General features: G+C 32.0%; 1 protein-coding gene and 1 long non-coding RNA gene across 3 annotated transcripts in view; one reads left to right on the top strand and one right to left on the bottom strand.

Moving 5' to 3' along the window:
- LOC130901269 (lachesin-like) overlaps nt 1–19,527 on the top strand; it is a 389,818-nt gene that overhangs the window by 46,588 nt on the left and 323,703 nt on the right. The gene's annotated exons all lie outside the window — the stretch shown is intronic.
- LOC130901270 (uncharacterized) overlaps nt 1–19,527 on the bottom strand; it is a 107,719-nt gene that overhangs the window by 32,637 nt on the left and 55,555 nt on the right. The window lies entirely within an intron of this gene.

Genomic DNA, 19,527 nt, shown 5'->3' with positions numbered 1-19,527 from the left:
TACGTTGCGTGTTCACGAGTCGGGAAACCATCCGCTTGGTTTGTGTTAACGTCAGACCAAAAAACAAAAAATGTGGCTTAGCAAAGAGCACTTCAATGAAACGGATAATTTGCGGACACGTAGAACGCTTCGATTCAGTATTTACTTTGGATTCACTTTTATTTGGAGAAGTTCAACTAAATAACACTTCATTTTTGTAATCGAAATGAATTCATTACTGTTGTGAAATGAAATAACATTTTTCCTTTTCAAATATAAAACAAAAAAAAATTTTCTTCATCTTTTAATCACCAAACGAAATTTTACATAAAACGAAGCCATCTGGTGGCGAAACGGAGTTCGCCGGGTTTGCTAGTTCCATATGATTTTGATTACTTCATTCAAATTACGACAGAGAAGTGTAATTCGAACCGCAAACAAAACTTGTTGCTGTATCAAATTGCGACAGGAAATGTCTGTAATCTATCGGAATTAAAAAAAATTGTTCCGATGGTGCCATCGTCGGAACAGTAGAATCACAGAATCCAGAGGGAGATATATTGTCCCGTACTCTTGATTGCATGTCGAGCGTGTTGCCAATTGTACCGCAGAGAATTTCTACAATTCCCTTAGCCAATTAACCATCTCAGCACTATCGTTTCTCAGCAATGGAATGCTAACCCCATTCTTCATTATTTATTGATAGGCGATGCTTGTTGCCGGCTGGATAATTACTAAAATTGGGACATATTTGCTACAAAGTGCACTGAAATCTGTGGAAACGGACGTAACAAGGAAATCGGAGTAACTTATAATTCCAAATATACTTGTGGATTAATATTCCATATAGTGGAAATACTCTTCAATGAAATTTCACACTTTCGTTAGATAATCTTGATGAGTTTAAATAACTCACATACTATGATAATTTTTTTGACTGATATATAGGAATTGAACAGCAGCTATTGTGGGATATTTTGAACATGACAATGTCTCTATATTCTAACATCAATCAAATAATATTGATCTCAAGGCAAATGTAAAAAATAGGCGATCGTGAAGGTAATGGAAACTTGAAAACTATAGAGTTAATTGTCTTACTAGAAAAATAAAATGCCTAGAATACTCGTAGCTACAAATTGAGACTAAGAGTAATTTTTCATACAAATTATTCATTACATTCAGATTTTTATCAAAGTATATTTCTTACAGAGTAGGAATTATGAGGTTTTGATATATCTCTCTTTTCAATCAAGAATTTTGTTGCAAAAAATTTGATATATTATGATGTATCTGAGATGCTGGGAGGAGAATATTCTTCAATATTCAACGATTTCGTCCTATACAGATAGGCAGAATATAAGATTGGTTAAAAATTACACAAGAATCGCAAAATAAAGATCTGCAAGACCAAGGCGAAAAGTAATAGCTTTGGCGATCCAGCAATGCGGAATAATAAAGTTGTACTGATTTCTATATTAACCGTCGAAAATTAAAAATGTAAATTTCTCAACAACGTTTTTCTATTACTTCAACCCGTGAGAAAACTATATAATGATAACACATAAAAATTCATTGATTGATTTTGCAATACTAAGACCTAGAATATACCGAAACGAATACCCCAAATTAACCTTTGTCTTGGTTTTCTTATCACTATTAAGAGTAAGGAAGAATTGGAGTGACAACAATGTTTAAAAACTCGTTAAACATACAGTTAGCATATTTTTTAAGTTTGATTTTTCACAAAAATGCTGCCGTATCACTAGTCTCTTGGGAACGAGCTTTGATCGTACTATACCCTCACAATATTAGAGAATAAAACCATCCCCTAGCTACGCAGATGACACCACCATATTGTCTGCAATACAAGTGGAAATGGCGGTTCTTCTAAACGGAATAATGGAGAGTTTGTTCCAACAATAAATAGAGCCAAAACAAAGATAATGGTAGTGGATAAGCCTAATGTAGTGAGCAGAACCCATTTACTTGACGATCTCGAAAAGCTGAACTGCTTCACATATCTGCGATCATGAAAGCAACATGGGTGGATGTTTAGATAAAATTGAAAAGAGGATATTTTTGGCCTAATGTTTGGAGAGGCTCATATTTAACTAAAAACGCTAAAATGAATATGGTCTTCTCAATCTTCTTATACGGCTTAGGATCGTAGACATTTAGAGCTAAAGCGAATATATTGATTCATTTGAAATGAAAGTGAACTAATCGATCCAAAGTGGAGAAGATGACAAACTATTATCATCATACATGAATAAAGTGTAGCAATCTTTGAGACACATATCTAGAAAACGAGGTGAAAATATAAGATGGCTTATAGTGATGGGAGAAATACGAAGTTGAGGATGATCACCTAAGAGATAATCTGATCAAATGAAAAAAATCATAGATCAACTCCAAGCAGTAAAAAATGGGATAAAGACATTCAAAAGAGGTTACGACCCTCATAACTAAGGAAACGGATAGAGAAATAATGAGAGAAAAAGTACTAGCAAACTTAATTGATTAAAAAAGTGTGTACCTAATGAATTCGCCTTTTTTGTTAATCACACTTCTCATTACACATATACAATTGTAATTAGGAACAAGCTTAATGCTATATATCATATCTCTACACACCCTCAGACTCTCCTGTAACTTCGTTGGCAATGTACGAATTCAAATATTAATAGTAAACAGTGGTATACTCAACAACCGTATTTCTCGTGATTAAAATTCCGGAAATATTTGATGACATCCGAGGAAGGATAGGCTTGCATTATATATTTGTGGTAAATTACATCATTTACCCAAATGCCCTGCAATGTATACGTCAAATATCTCAATCTACATTCATTGAATTCCGATGAAAATGAATTTAAACATATTTTGTCAATGTTTCGTTATGATTTATACTAAATTTGTTTGTTTTTAAGTTTCGATCTGTTCTACAAAGACAAAATGAATCATGAAATTCCAGTGTATTAGAAGCAAACGACTTGAGCACAATGTATATGTATAACAATGTAATTGTTCTATCTAGGTACAGCTATTATTTCTAAAAAAAATCTGAGATATGTAACTGGACTATCTGGAAATGGTGAAAATTTCAACGAGATAATGATTATAATAACCATATTTCCGAATCAAATTTATCGAAATTTATCGTTGAGAAAATAAAGAGGGTCGCTAGATTATATGAAGAGAAACTCCCAAATATACTCTCGTCGATATGTTCCAGCTTCTAGAAATTCAAGTCTAGATACAAATGATCAGAAGAACTAAACCACTTGAGCTTGTGCATGTGAGTGTAAAACGGTCAGTGCTCTACGGTGTAGTTTAGAAACGAAGTACGCAGAATACATTAAAAACTAAGATTGACCACAGTTGATGCTTGAAACCAGATGAGAATCTAGTGGTGAGACATATTGAGAATGTCTTTAAGACATACTGAGAAAGGTTTAATTTTGGTTTCGGTCTTGCATTCCAATGGAAGATACTTTATTTCGGGTATTCCAGACATACTTGTCATTGCAGTCGTTGAATAATATACGTTGTAATACTCGTACCATTGCATAATAACTACCACTAACCTTTTCCTTTTGTTTTCAGCTATTAACCGTCAGAATGTGATGTGAATAAAGTGACATATATGAATTTGTTTCGAAATTATTTTTGTCAATTAAAAATGTTTGTCCTGAATCTTACATAATCGATAAAAAATCAATTTGAATTGAGCTTTATCCATTAATGAATGCATTTTCTGATAAACACACTGTATTTACAAGATAAAATACAAATATCAAAAACACAGCTAGTACAAAAGTCAAACTTCATAAAATTTAATTTTGAATCAGTTTATCCAAGCATCCAGTTTCTACCTCCATACTCGTATCACTTCAAACGTTTTCCCATTACACTTTTTGTACACATTGTCATTTAGTTTTGTTAATTAAGAAATAGCTTGAAATTTAAAACGCAAATAGAATTCTCTACCCGAAGGGGTGAAGGATCGTGTTGCCTTTCAAGTATATATATAGTTTCGGGGGAAATAAAAATATTTGTATATTCTTTAAAGTATTTAATGGTTTTTGCATATGACACATTTTTTGCGATACGACGATATAATATATGGAATGCATCACCCTCATCATTTTTTTGAGTTGATATAATATTGTTACTAATACGAGATTTACTAACGCTCTCACTCATTCAATACGGCAGCCATTTTGACAGATTATCACTGAGTAAGGGGCTGTTTGAGATAAACCTTTAAGTTTGACGGAAAGGTTGTTTGATACAAATTATTTGATGTAATAATAATTTGGATTGAGAAAATCTCAAGGGCCTATTTCCTATAATTAAGCAGGTGCATCTCGGCACGCTCTCCGTCAGTGGTGAAGGGATCAGTTCACCTGTGTAGCGGGTAGTGTAATTTCGTGACTTATCTTGTAACTAATTCGTTGTTGGTTCCAAGACCAAGAAATGAAACTAACAATAAAAAAATCAATAACGACATTTTCAAAAGATGTAATTGTTTATATTAATTATGTTAACGATTACTTAAAATTATAAACTGTCAGTGGGTAAAGAATCGAAGAGCGCGCCGTCACGCTATCCGTATTGAATGGGTTAACAACATCAAAATGAATGATAAAGTGAAATATTTATTTGATACAGTATCAACAATAATTGAAAATTTTATCTGATAGTATTTTGTGAGATCTTATCAGAACAATAAAATATTGAGGGTGTTTTCGTTTTTAATTCAGTCTGATAGTCATTGATCCATGCAACTGATAAATCAAGCTAAAATATTGATATCGATTCGTGATGAATAACTAACTAATTTTATCCCACATCAATAAGTCTAAATCCCGAAAATAGCTCCCCCCTCGAATATAAGTCGCCCCCTTTTCTTACAGGAATAGAAATCATTCTAGTATCTCGATACCTCCCCCCGTATATAAGGTATTGCACGCGCCACGGTAATGTACTTTTTAAATCCTTGTTTAATGTATAAAGTATGTGTTTATCAATTATTTCAAGCATTTTTTAGCACTGAACAATTTTTTGGGAATAATTTCTTTAAAAAATCCCGATTTTAACCCCCCATACATTTAATGCATTTGTTTTGATTTGTAAAAAAGGGGGAGATTACTTTCGGGATTTTACGGTAATATAAAAGTTTGTTCGTGACGCTTTCACGGGAAAACTACTTAATCAATCATCAATCAAACTTTGTACACGTATTCTTATAGGTATTAGAAGTAACATAGAATGTTTTTATATAAAAAAGTATTTTTTACGAATGATTAAAAAAAAGCTGCGAGAATCTTCGGCTCACGAAGAGCTGAGAAGACAACAGAAGACAACGGAACGACAAAGTGTTTTGAAAGCAACTGAAACTTCTCTTCAGGTACGAGTTCGTTCAGGAAGACAATCTATCCTGTACGTAGCTAGAAAATAAAGAACAATCGTAGGCGAGAAGAAGTCGAAATTTCATTCGTAAGGATAGGTCGGCGTTTCAAAAATTATTTTTGAAACAGAGGAGACCTGAAATTAAGAAAATTTAGACATAAAAATATCAAAAGGTTTAAGAAATAAGAAATTAATTTTAAATATAGTACGTTGAATATTCCATAAGTTGAAATTAATTTTTGGAAATTTACTCTATATGTCTTGAACTACCGATTTTTAACTTACTATTGAGATCACGCGTTAATTAGATTCATTTAAAATGAAGCGAAAGTGTGAACCCACATCATTATCAAACTGGCGGTTAAACCCCCATTCATTATCAACGCTTCCACCAGCCTTGTGGCAAATAAATCAAATATGATTAATTGTAACCAAATTAACGATAACAAATGCCTCGAAAGTAGAATTTCAGCTATATATGAGAATTTACGAGGTGGAGAAGCTTTTTTGGATCCAAGTCAGGCGTCATAAGTTTTTTGTCAAGTCATTCGAATACCATTCAAACTAATTCATTATACTGCAAACTATCTCATTCATATAAATTACCAAAGATATTGAAGGTGAGTATTGTACGCGAAGATGGAGGATAGGTCGCTGCTGATATTAGGATAATTAACTAGAAAATTAACACCTCATAATAACTTGTAGTAATTAGATGTGTCTAGGAAAACAGTGTGGAATAATCATTTATAATATCAGGAGAGTTTTGAAAATAATCGATTAGTCAGGCGTAAATTGCTAAAAAATTGCTATGAAATTATAATTAATAGGTAGCTGAAAGAGGAAATCCTGAAGGGTTTGTCATGAAAGAAGTACATGATCTTTCTTTAAGCATCTAATAACATCTAATTAAACATGATGTATGAAAGCTACAACACGAGCCTTGGCGAGTATCGTAATGAATGTGTGTCTTAAAAGCCACAAAATTACGAAATAAAAATTTTGGAAAAATTATTCCGCCAATTTGGGGAAATTTATCATGTTGATGGGGTAATGTTTATTGCATCATTAGTGTGGCTGTATTCAATCGAATTCGAAATTTCATTGTCTACGTTAATTTTATCTTGAAATGATTCATCAATGTAGCTTCCGGTCAACGTCTTGGTTTCTCATCCACCGTGACGCTTAAGCGATTCGATATTACCCACCTTTGTCAATTAATATTGTGGCAAAGCTGCGACGGAAGCAATTTTAATTATATAAATTAGGATTTGGAAGATTTTAGAAAGCAGCAGCAATTTTTTCCTATATTTCCAAACTTATTTATTCCTACGTTTTGTTTGGTACATTTTTCTTTCAAGTTATTTATATATTATTGGACAGAGACTCATGATATTTTCCACTAACATTAAATGTTCATGTTGCTTTTGTATCTTTAGCTATTACTATGAGGGTTTCAACTTTTGCAGCTCATCCTTTCTGCAATTTTCCATAATACCAAAAATACATGCTACCTACTGAAATCAGTTTTTCAGTTTTTCATTATTTTTCATATTTCCATTCACATTACATTAAGAACCAAAAGATTTACTTAGATTGGAATATATATATATATATATATATATATATATATATATATATATATATATATATATATATATATATATATATATATAACCACTTCATGTTTGATAGATAGTGTAGATTTCAAAATTGAATAATGTGTCCATAGTCTTGTAGGTTAATTTTTCAGATAACTCATCAAAATAAACAATAGTCTGAGAAGCTATAAACTGGGAGTACAATCGTAGGTTCTCCCAATAATTGGTTTTGCTTATATCTTCTTTTGCATTGCTTTTTCCATTATTCTGTAGTTGATACTAGTAGTGAAGGGTTTGTCTGCCTACGCTTTGGCAGACAAGCCCTTCACTATGACCATTTTCCACCGGTGTATCCAGGAATCCATTGTATGGTAACTTTATTTTTCTTGCCTAGCGAGATTGTATTTGATATTGGAATTCAAAGCTCTAATTGCTGCTTGGGTATCGGATCGAAAAATGCTTGGTGTGTTGTCCAAGCTTTCAGAATGTTTGGAAAGATTGGAGATGAGATCCTATATAAAAGTAGATCTAATTAGGTATTCTGACGACTTAAACACCAACAAAAGTATGGAAATGTCCATTGTGATTCCATGATAAACGAAATATATTACAAATGGAAACATTGTCTTTTATCGGGTAGAGAAGCTATTCTAAAGGCAATCAATTCCTAGAATATCAGACCAAAACTATTTCCATAGCGTGAGAGGTCGGTCAGGAAGGCTATCAGGGAAATAAAGAGGTCGACATTTGAGTCAAAGAAGAAGCAACAAAAGCCTTGATAAACCCATAGCCTCTTTGTTAGATTACGCAAGCCTTCTTTAACCATCTTTCAAAAACGGCATATCCAACGAGTTTCAAATTTATATATAATGTATAAAAACAGAGAACGGCAAGTAAACTATACTCAAATACGGCTCACCGACTTACTAGAAATCACAATCGAGTATATCAGACTATCATGACTTAGAGAGAATAGAACTGATAGAAAATAACATATTTGTATAATTTTTGGTATGGTGTTATGATTCCACTTACTTCTATAGCTTAGGATTGATGAAGTTTGGTCATTATTTATGGAAGAATTTTCTTTGGTGAATCTCGCTTTTCAGTACTATATGGAGACTTGGAAGGTTTAGAATCACTTCTGGTGCAGCTGTTGGGTACGATTTAATGGATTCGGTTGCACATAAGCAAGTCAGTCTTTGAGAGATTGTTCTACGTGGTTTAAGACTAGTTCTAGTACCCCAAACCATTGCCCCATACGTGATGATTGGTTTTACAATTACCTTGTACATCCACTGTAAAATATTTGGGTTACAACCCCAATTAGTTAAAAAGTCATCAGTTTTTAGGACAATTTCCGATTACCATATGGAATGACGTCCGCGGATTGAATATAAGGATTACAAACCTATGTATAATTTTAATAAATATAACGCGTCTACTCAATTTCTTGTTATATCGGCTTGTTTGTGCTCTTTCGAATTCAAGACACAGTCTAGAAAGATAATATATATCCAGCCTGATAACAATTGAATTATGTGACAACCAAACTGCGGATAAAAGAACAGTATTTTTCCATGGGATTGGAAAAGTTCGGTTTTGGAACAAATATAAACCAGTCATGATAAATTAGATGCCATATTTCATTTGGAAAGTAACTAGTTGCAAGCAATAGATTCACACCAAAAAAAATTTCTAATAAACTAATCGACACAAATAAAGATGCAAATATATAAATTAGTGGTTTAGTCGCTTATTATCTCAAAAACTTTCTAAAAAAACTTTTCAGCTTAAAGAAAACTATAGTTTAACATAATATAAAATATTCAGAAGCTTTATTAGATCTTTGTTCAAAATATTGACACCCGACTGTAGATGAAGTTCTAATTTTGATATTCGATATTTTTTTAAAAGCTGCACTGTGTATTTTTATATAAGGATCTAGTTGGAAATGTATTCCTTCATATTTTGTTTTAGGAGAGGTGAATCTCAATTTGTGTCAGCGATAATTTCAATTTGCGATTCTTATGAACTATATACTTGACATTTCATAAACACTTTCAAGTTGATTCATACAGAAAATATGAAAATTATGAGCGATATCAATTTTCTTATACAAATAATTGAGTTTCTATTTTTCAATTGTAATGAAATAAATGTTGTGCTCTTTCCATATACTCCCGCTTTTTATCTAGAGAATGCACCATCATTCTCAATTTTCTACATATCCATTACGTAGTTATTAAATAACTACATTCCATTTTATTATGATATTTATTTGGGTTGCTAACTGAATTATGAAACGAGCCAAGAGCTTCATACTCATTCATTATAACTATAGTTATTTGAATAATGAAGCTTCCACTTCCATACTGATCATTTTTGGAGTAATAAGAATACAGTAAAACCTAAAGGAAAATGGAATAATAAAACAACTCGATTTGTGTATTTTCTCACATTTCTGCTATGATATATTGAATAACTACAATGCACAGTGGGCGCGATGATCTGAAAACTTGCTAATTGTGCAAAAAGAATGTTGGGTCTGAAATGGGGTGCAATATTTGCCTAAAACGTTGATTTTTCTCATTTAAGGTCTCTTGAATGTATGCAATCAGTACGCATCACACAATTGCTGATCCAATATCTAAGTGTGTAAATCTAAAGAGAATTTCGAACTATTTATTAACGTTTTGGTTATAATCTAGTCAACAAATAGTAAACTTTTTGTAGAGATACAAAATTAGTCACGCCTAGTCAAGTATTGGGTTTTTTTTTCAAAAGTATAGTATAAAGAATCTGCTAAAAAAAATAGCTGTCTATATTTACCCCGTATGAAAATATGGTATTTTCTATGTACCGATATTTATATGCAGTTGCTCCATTTTACACCTTTTTCTTTGAAACTTAAGAATCTTTTCACCATTTGAAAATAATACTGGAAAATGTCCATTTGGGTGCGCTACCACTCGTGACGATTTTTAATCCGTTGAGATAAGGACGCGCCAACTCGTACAGGGATATTTCAGGTAAACGAAAAGGTAGTCCGAGTACATAATACAACTCGTTGGATGGATTCATCAGGAGGATAACCTAAAATTTAGTATCTAAGTTGAAATATCCAAAAATTAAAACCTGGAATTTATAAATCCTTTAAATTTGATTTTAGCATCAGGTAGGTACTAATCAATATCAGCTGAGAAATAAATTACTTGATGATTTTGAATTTAAAAAACTAATGTTGAAAGATATGTAGCATAGTGCCATAACGATGGAAGTAAGTTACGTTCATTTCATAATTAAATCGCTAGTTGCAAAATTTTCCATTACGAGTTGTCTAATCTTCATGACAACCACGATCATGAGTTGGCACATTGTAAGAGGGGTTGAAATTTGATGACTGGTATTAAAATCACGAGTTGGCGCACGCCTCTCTTTATGTTCAGGATGCTGTTCGTGATTATTCAACATCTGAAGGGCATAGTGAAGAACCTAAAAATTTGTGGAGCGTAGCTCTTATCAGCTGTGTTTTGCATTCTCGAGAACTGCTAATAGAACGAAAACAAGATTTTTAGAGCAACTTTTTTAATAAAACAGACCCAAGTAACTTTTGAAATCATTGGCGAGGAAACTAGAAGAAGAAAACCAAACTTCGTAATTTTTTTTATAATGTAATTACCCGAAAAGCACAAGAATCCATGAATAAACATTTGGAACCATATCGGAGAAGCATAAAAGAATGCATATCTTTTTAATATTTTACTTGTGCCATCCGATCCAGTTATTACTAGTTTAAGAAAGTCAATAGAGAAACGAAAAAGAAAACATTATCGCCGAAAATTCTAGAAGTTTTGGCGTCAATTGATAAGCTAGGGAACATCTGGGACCCAATTATGTTCCCTTCAGAAGAAGAAAGTTCGAAGGAACCCACAACGAGTGATAGCGATGATAGTTTATAAAGGTCATTTAAAAAAAACCATCACAAATTATAATAAATTATCAGTATTCCAATATATTTCAAAAAATTGAATTGGTTTTTGACAACATGAACTTAACATATACTCTTGACCAGATTTTTATGCACTTGTAAGTATATGATACACTTTCAACATTTCACAGAAACTGGAAAAAATTGAAATATTTTTGAAAAATAATAAAAACCAGATGAATGGGTAGTATATAATATGACGTTGCATCTAGATCGTTCATCTCCAAGTGAAAATTTCAAATGTTTACAAAGTCCGTAAAAACAGATATAAGAGTATTGCGAAATGGAAATAAATACTTCAAACTAAATTTTGAGATCAGAACGTTATCTATTTGAACAACAACTATGAAACGGTTTAGAAAATGGATGGATAGTGTTATTTCTGCCTCATAATACGTTTGAACAGTGTTTAAATGTAAAATGTAAACAAATTGCCGCCGTACATAAAAACATTAACATTTCGCATCCGCCAAAATTTAGATTATTTTAATAGAACAGGAATGGCTTCACGATCTACGTCAGTGGACAAATTTGTAGCAATTCTATTTACTATAAGTGGGTATTCTCACACAAGATCACAATCAGCAACCTACATAAACAGTTGAAGCATCGTTTTCTGCTATATAAATTTGAAATTAGGGGAAGTGACCATTCATTTGTTGTATACTTTTTGAAAAACAACACGATCAATAATAATAGCTCTTAGATTCTATTAAGACAAGGTACGTATTGAAGCTAACAGAAAGTTTCAACAACAAAAAACGTAATATAACCATAGATAGCTGCTTTTCATCTATCCGATTAGTAGAAAAACTTATCATGTTCGGTACTCTGCTCGAGAATGAAAGGAAAGTACCAGTAACCTTTTTTTAACGTCGTCAGATACCAACTTCAGCGTTTGATCTAGTGTAATATTAGTAATCTTTTCGATGATTTTGTTAACAGAGATACTGATAAACCAGAAATTTTATAGGACGTCTTCTCATTTCATAGGACGAAGTACACACTTTTGAACAGTTATGTCACTTACTATGAAAAAAGACACGGAGACATGTATATTTTTTCATATTGACCGAAACGCATATGTCTTATACAATTTACAATATACATGATGCTAATTCCAAAGTATCTGGGGTCGTTATTAAAGTTGAATCAAGTTTCTAGTGAAACGACAGTATTTCAACCTAAGTCTTTAATTAATTACGTTTAAATGCAAAAGATAAACATTCAATTCATATTTTAATCAAGAATAGACGTTAACAAATAGACTTTAATGAATGGAAATTTCTGCAAATTTCATATTATGAAGTCATCATTGAATATTTCAACTACATAAATATAAACTATTCAACTGACTGATTAGAAAAACAGAATGTTCAATAATTTATGTTTGTATAGTGTTATTTCAATGTGAGATATGGAAACATCTGACTCATATTACATATATAACAACTAAATATATTCCTTCTATCAATATATTTGTTTTTATTCGTTGCTTCATACCAAATAATTAATTCTAATGAGAAAGTGTATGTATTCTACCAGAAATTTACCAAGCTTATTGCTAATTAGAGGCACCTTTGAGATTGATATCCCTTTTTGGTATAATAATTATTCCGCTCAAATGTAATACGATTGAATATTGATGTTTCCAACGAGAGTTTTCAGAGATGCACATTCACGGAGAGAGAAATTTGAAACCAAACTTTTGATAAAATGCTTAAATCCAGCAAAAAGCTCGATTGGTTATATACTGAGGTGGATATTATTCTGCATTATCAAAGAAAGAATAAATTGTATATTTAATAAAGTCTTCAACAATTTGTCTTCTTAGTTCCTCGCAAATTTCTTTTAAAGAAAATTTGTTAATATGATAGATATTGTTGAGGTTATTGATGGGATATTAATTTAAAAGCTTCAACATCAAGATACAGATATTTCTATATTTTATATTATGAACAACTGTATCGGAAATGTTATATTTGATTGGTAAATTTTCACCAATTTTATTATGCAAGAGTCTAAGATGATAGATCTTCAAAAATTTTGAATGTTCTTGCCTTCATATATTCCCAACCAAGAGTTAGGTTTCGCCTAAAATTTTAAATTGAGTTTTTGCATACTTAACACGAAAATACACAATAAGCTTCTAGATGTCTAAGAATCAGTTAATGGTGATGTGAATAAAGAACCTTAATAGTTTTAATGGAAATATATTTCACATATATTTCTTAATCTTATATTAGAATTAGAGGTATGAGATTTTTCTAAGCAAAGACTTAGTAGAATAGACTGTACCCGTATATTAATACCTGACCTTAACAGTGACGGATTATGTATGGTCCCAACGCCTTTGTCTGTGTCTGTTCATTTCGAGCGAGTATTATAAAGCTTGATACTCTTTTAAAATGTCTACCAAACAGCGAAAATGTTTGCGTTGAGGCAAAAATGATAGTTAAAAGTCAGTAGAGCGATGCGACATCAGCTTTAACGAACATCCCTTAAAGTACAATTTGGGAAATTGTGAATAATTCGATAGCTTCTGAAGAAGCATGAAAAGAGACAATGGTTTACCAAAGTAAATTGATTTGTTTCAAGAAGACTAAATTTGCCGCAATATTTATGTAATGTATGCAGAACAAAAAGTACCAAATTTATTGTATATGTATTAATATATTAAGTATCATTCAGTAGATTTGAAATTGAAATTCGACAGTTCCAATTTCAAAGCCAACAATGGTACAATGTAAACCAAATAAACCTTGTATTGAAATCAAATAAATCTCATAAAATTCAAATGTTCATCTAAACTTTTAAGGAAAATTCTAGGTATTTTAATGTAAAAGTGAGGCTGGGCAAAGTTTTCTTATAATAAATGACCAGAAAGTCACGAGTTTTGTGTCTTATCAAATTTTTTATGGATTTTTGTAGTAATTTGTCTGGTAGTACTCACAGTAATTGGTAGCATGGATAGCAAATTCGACAACTATAAAAAGATGTTAACATTAAAGAAATACATAGTAGTTATTAAATTCATGTTTGTGCTATAGCGAAGGAAATTGAAAATATAAATCAAACATTCAATTCTTATCATAAAAAACTTTAATTCTTAATCGTAATCGAACAAAATAATGAAATTTTTGATGTCACCCTATATGAAATTAACAATAACATGAAACAGAATTAGTCGAAACCAAATTTTCCCTCAAAATATTAAAAATTTATTTCATATCATCCTATATCTCAAAAAAGATGAATGATTTTGAGTTTGTACTGATTGTGACGCTGCTTACATAGGACAGATATTTCAGTATTCAGGAAATGGATTAAAATGATCAATACGGTGAAAAAATAATACAAATCTTAAAATGCGATAGATTCAAAAAGTATTGAAACATGAAAAAATAGAAGAAATAGTTCGCATACATCGAAATAAGGAAAATGTTTATGATAAAAAGTTGAACAATTTAAGTGAAATTTACAGTTTTATATTTTATGAACTACGGTGTAAATCAACTGATGGCTGCTACTTTTCTTTTTATCCGGATAGCTAAATATAGTTTAACAAGCAGCTTCATCTATTTTTGTTGATATTCCAACATCAACTGACACAGAATAATCAGTCTTTTGTCCCTTCTCTGCTTACTAACGAACGTCAAATATACGGGAAAACAAGACAAGAAACAGTCTCAAATATAAATGAAAAGTAAACACATGAAAAGGAATACGCCACTGTTTATGTATTCAAAGAATTTATGAAAAGGCTGAGATGTTGCCATTGTGGTTTGCATTGGCTGTATCTTTTTTTGTGTTGAGGTTTCGTTAGTCTTTGAATTCTTTGAGGATCAAAGTGTCTACTTGTAGTAGAGGGAATTAGATAAAAGTTAGTTTTTTACTTACTATAAGTTAGTATTTGAATTTTCTTCTCCAGTAATCTTCATTTTTAATTTGATTTATTCCAAGTTTGTGGTAATATTAGTTTCGTTCGATTTAGTTCTTGTTAGTTTAGAAAATGGGAGATTCGCAAACATCAAATTCCTTTAGAAATAAACTAAAAATCAAAAACTTTATCTACAGCAAGATCTATTTTAATTTAATTTGGATTGAGATTTTTGATGTTCGAGTGGAAACAATAAATATTGGACTTGGAAACTAGCAGAAAATAATCTAATTTCTGAATATACTATTCAACGGGTAGATTTGTTCGTTTGTATGAAGGTAATAATTACCATGGAGATTATTTATTGAGAAAATAATTGTCCTAAAGTTCATTTCCTCTACTATTTTCTGATGAAGCATGCACTTAATCTTGCCCACCCTGTAATATATGATTCAATTTTTTTTCTAGATAATTTACTCGTCTGATCAAATATTCAGTTAGAGACTATAGACTTTGCGACAACTGATTTTCGAAAAACTAAATGTTTATAACAACTGGTTACACACTGTGCAAGTTATATAGTTCAAGAAGAGGTGACGCTACTAGATTGAACGTTTTAGTTCTCTCAAAGTCGTACTCTCTTCATGGGACTTATGAAGTTGAATTTACGTTGGTTTTACGTATATCATTGAACAGTGAACGTAATACGTATTCGAAATTTCATTTACAGTATTTTGGAAATGAGAAAAAAGAGTTTCTGAATTTTTTCACATTTATGTATGATGTTTGGGTCCAGCACCATTATCTTGAATGAAAATGAAATGATTAGGAACGAACCCGTTTCCTCCAAAAACATGTAGAGACCAAATTGAATTTTGTAAATTAATGTATGAGCCGTTGTACCATTATTCGTGATTGTTGTATCCACCATTAAATGAATCCAACGAGGCAAAACCTCAATAAAAAAACAGCAACAAATTGAATCAACTTGGCCACTGTATGGGAAAACTAGGCAGACTTATGGCTTATCAAGGACTAAAAGAAAATTTCTATAGGGAGTGGAAGCTATGAGATAGTGGAAGTATGGGAGCAGAACAGAGACGTTTCAATTCAAATAACCCGTTTCGTGTTTCTCATGATAATCCTGATGATTAGCGAATTTGTTGGCGATAAAACCTTGCTTATATATTCACAATCCCTTTATTCACCAGATTTAACACCATGTCATCATTTACTTTTTTTAAAATGTACTAGAATGTGATATTGAAATGGCTACGATAGAGCAGAAGAGGCCATTTTGTAATAAACCTATAATAAATGCTTCCAGACATAGATTCAAGTTTTATATCACTTTTTTACATTTTTTATTTCAAACATTTGCTTCGTTGTTTGTTTTGATAATGACTTTGGAAAATTGCAACATATTTTGATTAGAATTTTACTTAAACACCGCAAATCCTCCTCAAACTTAAAACACTTTCAAAGAGGATGCACTTTTCGTATCTTGTATTCTATTTTGATTAGAAAATCTCACAAGAATCAATTAGAATGGGACCTTGACTAATAATTTCCTATGTTTAGAATACATTTATCAATATAGCCCTTCTCACTGAATTCAATTAGGACTGTTTTGACTACGAACAAATATTTCACATACCCTCTGGACGTTATTATAAATTTGTTTTTTTTTAATATTGCAGAATCATCATCAAAAGTACTGATACCTTCGATGTACATTGGCAAGATGCTTCGTCAAGCGTCAATAACGAAGTAGACTGATAACCATGACAAAAATGAATTCATTTCATTTAACTTGAGTACAAAAAGGGAAAACATGTTTGAAAAATGTGTCTGACCTATGTTTAATGATATAAATCACAGTATTTTTCCATTGCGCCTCGTATTATATTCCTATTCCAAGCATATCATATTCTATTTTGAATGAATATTATATTATTACCATTCGAAATGCGAGTCAATGTCTAACAATATTGATTCCGTCTTATATTCGAGTCGAAAAGGACAAACATCAGCAGGCTTGAGTCATTTATTCCACTTGTTAATATTACCGAATTCTCATTGGTATTTGGAACGCTGTCTATGTAGACAAACAACATAATTTATTGTGACGTTTCCATTTTCTCTCGGCAACTTTGAAAATATACGTTTCCAGTAAGATAAAGATACTGGATAACTTTTGAGGTCGTATAGCTTATACTAATAATGATATATTCGCTTCACCTATGTCGTGTGATTTCATATAAGACAATAGAGAGTTGATAAATCTTCACGTAACGTTTTCTAACTTTGTTGCCCTTGGGGGCCTGCTTAAAACTTGATAGATTCACGGTTTCTCTAACTATTGTTTGTTGAATCAACATCAAACTCAATAATTGAATCATGAAATATATATACTCTTAGTTTGTATTTTGGGATAAAATTCATTGTTTGCCACTTTGATTGCTATTTTTATATGTGTGATCAGTAACACATAACTTCTAAATATCAATTTTTTATCTTTACTAATCCGTAGCTTTACCGTAGCTAGGCGTGGATAGAGTATACCTTCGTCCCTCAAATTTATACAGTTTCAATTTTTTACTATTATTAGTATGTACCTAGTCTTAAACCATTTTTGTGATATACATTTATCAAGTACATCCTGAGGACGAGAGAAAAGTCATAATAAAGATAACGAAGCGTTCTCCAAGGTAATATGAAGGTTACAAAGGCTTTGATCTTCCAGGTAGAACTACGAAGCCGATAAATCTGAATAATAAAACTTATATCAGATTTTCAACCATAAATAAATCTATCAGTTGCTGATGGAGTAAATCAAAATGCTTTTATGGAATGGAAGCTAGTCATAAAAGGACACCTCTACGCTGAGGAAAAATCGATTGAAACCAAAAAAAGGGTGGCAGCTTACGAGCCATATACAGAAAAACGCCGACAACAGAACACCCCCACACAAAAGAAGTGTGTAACAAAAAAAGCATGACAGACCTGTACAATGCTACAGGTGACAAGACTTCCACCACAGAAAAAGCACGTGCTGCAGTAAAATAGAAAAACTGTGGAGGAGAGCACCGTGCGAACTACGGGGGTTGACTTAAAAACTCGAAGAAGATAGAAACAAATAAATCATCGACGAAAACCACACAACCAGGAGGTAGCAACGTACTAGCCGCTAATAAAACGCCAGCTTCAGCAGGACAAGTATCGCCTGAACTATTGAGTATACTGCAGAATATGAAGACACTCATAGCAACATTGATCGCGCAACAGGCAAATTAAAACGGAGGACAACACGATCGATAGGTTGAGTTAGGTTAATAAAAAGTTTTCAAAAAAAAAACACCAAAAAAAAAAAAGGAGAAGATACCAGGTTTTCCGAGTGAACCAACAAGAGTGTGCAACCACGTCTATAATAGTACACGCAACACCACTGATATCAATTATAAAAAAAATCAAAATTTATACATTGCTATTTCTTTGAACACCAAAAATCTAGGTATTAGACATGAAAACTACATGACTGTCGTTAAAAATAGCTTGAAGTTTGCAAATATCTATTAGTAACACTAGCTATATTTCCAAATGTCAATCCCTTGGACTTTTTGTACAAGGATGCTTGAGAAGCAGTTCAAAACGATTAATGTTGAGAATCTGGAAGCATAAATAACAAAATGAAGTAGATTGATTTCGCCTCGAGTCAAGTCAGGGGATAATTTGAGATTTGTACCCTACAAAAACCTTCTCTCCTTTGTTCTAAATACCGCGGAGCAGTATTTTTCCATACTAGAACTTCTCTATTTTACTATGTATGACTGAACCTCTATGGTCCTCGTCAATTTTTATTAACAATATTTTTTCCACTACCCAAAAGTCGCCAACATTAATGGGAGAATATTATTGGATCTCATAGGTACTCCCTATTAACATCGCTACCGTATAACGACCAACTTTGGTAATCAAATCTCAAGTGTATCACAGAGCTCATCACCTGAGCAAAACTCACAAGGAGGATCTTCTCGGATGTTGATAGACATCCGTTTCTAGTGAGAAATTTTATGTCAAAAAGTTTAGTCACCTTGATAGTGGGAAATAAAAACAACAGACAGCTAGCTAGCTACCTTTGAATTAAATATGTGAGGCTGTAATCCATTTTGTCGTATTTCCTGAAACAAAATCACACAATGTGGTGTCCTCACGATCTACTGTTCGAACATTCGTTTGTGTATCCTCACGAGCTTGCCGAGGGTCCTAGATAAACGCCTTTGTTCAAAAGATAGATTGAGATTGTTTGCGCAATAACCTACCTTTGATACCTTACGAAGTGTATAATCGCTTGCATTGTTGCAAAGTAAGAAAGAAGATTACTCTTAGGCTATCGGTGTTTGGTATTAGTCGAGAAAACGTTGCCATTACGACAGCACGGATGATTTGCCACTGCAATGTTAGTGTCTAGTCTATTATCACCTAGAGGTCTTTAACAATGTCAAGTATTCAATTAACATTATTGCAAATTAACGAATTCAACAATGGTATTATATTTTTGAATTGGAAATAATAAATAAGTAATTTTTATTTTTGTATAGTATTCTAAATGTAAATTAAAATTAATTACATCTCAGCTATGGACCGTTTGAAAAGCA

Source organism: Diorhabda carinulata, chromosome X (assembly GCF_026250575.1).
Source record: "Diorhabda carinulata isolate Delta chromosome X, icDioCari1.1, whole genome shotgun sequence".
NCBI classification, from domain to species: domain Eukaryota; kingdom Metazoa; phylum Arthropoda; class Insecta; order Coleoptera; family Chrysomelidae; genus Diorhabda; species Diorhabda carinulata.
This window is presented reverse-complemented; position numbering and strand designations above follow the sequence as displayed.